The 5,710-nt window shown below is 34.7% G+C and overlaps 1 long non-coding RNA gene across 1 annotated transcript; it reads left to right on the top strand.

The window, feature by feature from the left end:
* The first annotated feature begins 206 nt into the window (after positions 1 to 206).
* Positions 207 to 893, top strand: LOC119265036. Its single transcript, XR_005131356.1, has 3 exons — positions 207 to 293; positions 582 to 644; positions 731 to 893. It is a non-coding gene; the product is annotated as an uncharacterized LOC119265036 (long non-coding RNA).
* Positions 894 to 5,710: the final 4,817 nt, after the last annotated feature.

The following is a 5,710-nucleotide window of genomic DNA, read 5'->3' as shown; positions in this document are numbered from 1 at the left end:
CTAACCAACCACCAAGAGATCTTCGGGCACAGTGTTAACAGCCGTTGTTATTTGTGCAGAAGTCTTTATATTCACATTCTGAGCTGCTTACCGATGTCCCCATCAGAAAAATGGAGCAAGCAGTTGAGGAAAGAGGCAGACTACTTATCGACTACTTCAAGACCAAGCCAACCAATGATGTTGTTAAGAAAGTCCTTGGCACACATGGAGAAGAAGAGGTTGCAGCTCTCATCATTGAACTGCTCATGGCACATTTTAAGGAAAAAACAGAGGACCTCATACTTAAGACAGAGGTAGCGAATGCATTTTAAGTTGGGATGAAGTTAAATAATCTTTATACAGCCATTTGATATCCAGGGTGTTTTTTCATTAATTTAGCCTGAAAACTGAACCTGAACGTAAAATAAGGTGAACTTCTTGTTTTAATATTTTTTAGTTTATTGTACCCCTTGGTGCTACTAGATTGCTTGGCATAAAGAAGTTCTTTAGGAATTAAAAACTAGGCTGTATGTCTGGTCACCACTCGGTTTGTTTACAGTCACTGCTTTTTTATATTGTGTTTTTATCTTGCTTGGAGTCAGCTAGTGCTGCTAACGTGGAAAGGACCCTTGACCGGGCAGAGAGCCCATGGTTGATTATTCCTGGTATGGCAGACTCACCAACTTCCAAGGACATGCCAGGAAGTTATGTTTGAGTTAATGAATGAATCAATCAATTTTGTTGCTTTTAGGTGAAAAGCTTAGTGGACAGAAATGGATGGTTGGAATTGAAGGCCAGGTGGTATGTGAAGTGGTGCAGCCCACGTTTTCATCTGGACTGGCAACACTCTTTGCATGCTATTACAACTTTAACCTCCAGTATCAAGAGACTGCTGCCTGTACTCTTGAATTCATACAAAGGTAAAAATATGATTACCATTCAAATTACTAGGTGCACAAATAATATTAATAATTGTAGGGGGCAATCGTGGGCTGGAGGTTAGGGAGCTGGCCCTGTGACCGGAAGGTTGCCGGTTCGATCCCCAGTGCCGACAGCACATGGCTGTTCTTGAACAAGACACCTAACCCCCAATTGCTCCCCGGGTACTGTGCATAGGGCTGCCCACCGCTCTGGGCAAGTGTGCTCACTGCCCCCTTGTGTGTGTGTGTGTGTGTGTGTGTGTGTGTGTGGTGTTTCACTTCATGGATGGGTTAAAGGCAGAGGTGGAATTTCCCTGTTCGTGAGATTAAAAAAGTATCACTTAATTCAAAAGTTCTCTTGTCATTTTATTAAAAAAAAAACCTAAGAATCGAGTATTAATGCACTATATGTTCACCATCGCTAACATCAAAATCACCATCTTTAAATCATCTGAACCAAAACTCACACATTCTTTTGGATACAGTATCAGCCCCAAGAACAGAACAAATCAATGCAAGTGCTTTTACAGCACTTTTTCCTTGATGGACCTCATACGAACGCAGTGAACAATAAATTCTTTCCCACTTAATTTTTGGTTATTTTTTGTTGAATAAAATGATAACTGTCATTTTTAATACTACAAAACAGTTACCATAAAATGACAAAAGTATAAGAAGGAGAATATTTGCATTCTGAATTACAATTACACAAAAAAACCCTTTAAAACTTATTTGTATACCTAGTATGTCTGTATACACCCATCAGCCATAATCTTGTTTCTACCCTCTCTGTCCACTGACCATACAGGAGCACTTTGTAGTTCCACAATTACAGACTGTAGTCCATCTGTTGCTCTGCATACAATGGTCAGGATCCCCACAGGGCCGGGTATTATTTGGATGGTGGGTCATTCTCAATGCTGCAGTGACACTGACGTGATGGTGGTATGTTAGTGTGTGTTGCCCATAAAGCAACTTGCAGAACTGTATTAAGTCATTTAAAGAGGGGAATTCTTCAGATTTTGCCCAATTTCTGCATAATTAAATCATTAAGCTTTAAACAAAGTCAAATGATTTTGTAATTTTTTTTTATATATATGCCTTGGCGATGTTGGTTTGAGAGATTATATGCTTTGGCTGTCTGATTCCTGTTACTACCACTGTGAATCATTCTGACTCTTGATGGAGATGATGGAGAAATGATTTTCAAATGTAATGATTTGTACTTTTTCAAACAAAAAACAGATTTTCTCCAGACTGAGGTCTTCTGTGTTATTATGAATGTAAAAGCTGGACAATTACAAAATGGGAGAGAAAGAATATTGATGCTTTTGAATTTTAGTGTTGAGAGAACCTCAGATGACAAAGAAAACAAATAATTAAATGTTCAACCTAATGAAACCTCACATTACACTCGACTAGCACAAAACCTTCTCTATTATTTTTGACACATTGTGAACAACTAGTTATGAGCAACCAGTTTATTAGAATAGATAGTTATGCTTGGAAGAGTTAAAAGTGAAAAAAAGAGGATGGCCAGCAACAAGATAGATGGATACAAGCAGAATAATAATGCTTTGTTTACCTGTCAATAATTTAATTATGCATTATTATGTTTAAGTTTTCATTAGAACTATTGACTAAACTGTGCTGATGTTTAAAAGTGGCTCTGCAAGTTTTACAGTACAGCTCTCATAATAATCCATTTACATGTTGGTGTTGGAAAAAACTAACTAAAATATGTTTAAAATTCTATTAGTGAGTTTTTGATTAAGATTTGAGATTTTGGTTTACATGACTGGTTCACCAGGCATTTATCACCTGTATTTCCATAACAATCAACATCAGATTTATTCTTCTGATTGTAACTTTCAGTCTTGCTTACTGCTGCAGAAGGCTGCCAGCAAAATTGTTTATTGCTGCTCCCTTGAAAAGAATCGAATATCTGGTCTAAACTTTGTCCGTCTACTTCTATGTTGTCATTTACACGCCAGCATGTAACTGCAGGATGTAACATCAATAAGCATATAGTCGCTGTCCAAAGAAAAACATGCATCTCCAAAATAGTAACTTTATAAGAGAAGAAAAAAACTTCTTAACTTTCAATGGGAGTCAATGTAAAATATTATATATATATATTCCAAGTAATTTTAGAACATTTCTATTGGTCCATCCATCGTGAAATGCCTTCTTCTCAGGGCATACCTCACTCTTGTTTCCCCACACCAACAAGAACTGAAGTTCAGAAAGAAAAAAGAAGAGCATAAACACAGAAAAGCAGAGCATGAATAAAAACATCAAAAACAGAGGAGCATATGCATGTACAATGCAGAGCGTAAATAAAAAAAAAGAGGAGCATAAATCAGAATGAGGAGTGTAAACACAGAAAAGCAAAGAGTAAACAAAAATAAGCATAACCAAGGAAGAATAGTAGACTTCATAAAGGTCCGAGTCTAGCTTACTGCAAACTTTAATAGTATAGGCAGTGATATTGTCAGGATTGTTTTTTAAAAAAGAGTCATTAAATTAGAGAACCAAATTTGGATCAAGTTCCCTTGTTGATGATGCTCTTTAACACTAAACCTGGTTCTAGATCAGCTCACCTACTCCTCGGGTGGTTTGTAAATGCTTCAAATGCATTGTGTAAAAATTCTGCCCATAGCTTTCAGCTGCACTGTTAGTTTATTCAATTCTATTGTTTATTGATTTATACTTTGTCCTAAATACACCTTATTTGAGGTATAGATATGGAGAAGTGCTGGTGACGTAGATGTACTGAAACTATTTGGACTATTTGATATTTATTATTGTGTATTCTCGTCTATTATTTTCAGGCTCCAGTGAGGATGGGACAAACCTGGATGAAAATCCAAGAAGGAATTTTCAGTTGCTGTTGCCCATCTCTTGGTTTTTTTTTGTTTTGGTCTCAAATTTTTTCATGCTTTTTTATTTTATTCCAGATCCAAAGCCTGGAAAAATGTATCACTGTAGATATATGATTTTAATAAAATAAAGCCGAACTGTGAAGAGTTTTTGAGTAATGTCACATCTTGGTGCCAGTTATTTGCCTTGAGATATGTAAACATTCACAGCCTCTTAAAATTACTAGATTATGTAAAATTAGAATAATGCCCCCGTGACTCTGACGGAGAAGCGGCTTAGAAAATGGATGGATGGATGGATGGATGGATGGATGGATGGATGGAATAACCTATACAGTAAAGTGCTGTAAAAGGTAAGCCAATGCAGTAGTTATACTGTAATAAGGTAATACAGTAGCACAATGTAAATTTAGAAATGGTAAATTTACAGTATTGTACTGGCATGCATGATGCCAGTAAATTACTGTAAAATTTACAGTAGGAAAACAAATACAGTAGTCAAGAAAATACTGTAATTTTACTGTAATACAATAATATAGTACCAGGCTGTGAATTAAATTTACAGTATATACTGTTAATTTACAGTACTGTACTGGTGTTTGTGCTGCCAGTAATTTACTGTAAAATTTTGAGATTTTTTTTTTACAGTGCATAAGCTGCAGGCTTCACACTGTAAGAGTGGAGTTTGTGTCCAAAAAGAGGAGCTTCAGTGCCCATAAGCCAGATACTTTGCACTGCAGCAGCCAAATTTTGTGCCTGTAATCAGAGGATTTTGCATTACAATATTTTAGTTGAGAGGCAATTTTCTTGCTTTTATTGGGAATTGTAAAGTGTTCTTGGGTTTAAAAAAACAACATCATAGAAATGTAACTTTTTATTGTACTTACAATAAAAATGTCTGATTGTCTTTGATGTTTATGGGATGGTAGATATGAGAACACTGTAGGTAAACAACCCTGCTAACATAACCCTGTGATAAACACGTCATGGAAGATGTCAAATGCTGTCATTAGTCATCATGACAGATTTTGTTTTGCAATATAATCATGCCATGTTACCACTAATGATGTAAAGTTTGATGTCATGCCACCTCATTTCCCATCAGAGATGTTGCTGTACTCCAGTTTGCTGTCATGACATCAAACACGACAAACATCTGTCACGGCAACACTGTTATGACAATGATATATAATAATATACATGTAAAGAGTCCAAACTTGGTAGAAGTGTCTGTTTATAACTATGAACATTTCTTTTTATGTTTATTAGATTATTCGTCTCTTTTTTATTGTTCTCATTTAAAGACATGAAGCGAAGTGAAATTATGAATTAAGATGTTAAAAAATACATTGTGATTAAATCAAACAGCGACTTCATAAGCTCTATACACCCATCCTCCAATCCTCTAATGTGCTTGTTAGCAATTACTATTTAGTGCAATCAATGTGGTTTATTACATAGTAATTACTCTTTAATGATATAGTAATATCTGTTTAATGACATTTTCCATGAATAATGTAAAGGAAGCATGGGGGGTTTTTACAAAAAACATGCGCACCTTATCCAAGAATTGTCAAGTGCATATTTATGTGTGTGTTTTATGTGTTTTGAAGAGTTTAACACCTATATTAACTACCTACTAATATTATATATATATATATATATATATATATATATATATATATATATATATATATATATATATATATATATATATATATATATATATATATAGGGGTTAAACTACACACACACACACACACACATACATACATACATACATACATACATACATACACATATATACATATATATATATATATATATATATATATATATATATATATATATATATATATATATATACACACTAAATGTGATTTAGAACATGCTAACAAAGACTGGAAGATGATTTCCATCAATTAGTAT

This window comes from Pygocentrus nattereri, chromosome 2 (assembly GCF_015220715.1).
Source record: "Pygocentrus nattereri isolate fPygNat1 chromosome 2, fPygNat1.pri, whole genome shotgun sequence".
In the NCBI taxonomy this organism is placed as follows: Eukaryota; Metazoa; Chordata; class Actinopteri; order Characiformes; family Serrasalmidae; genus Pygocentrus; species Pygocentrus nattereri.
This window is presented reverse-complemented; position numbering and strand designations above follow the sequence as displayed.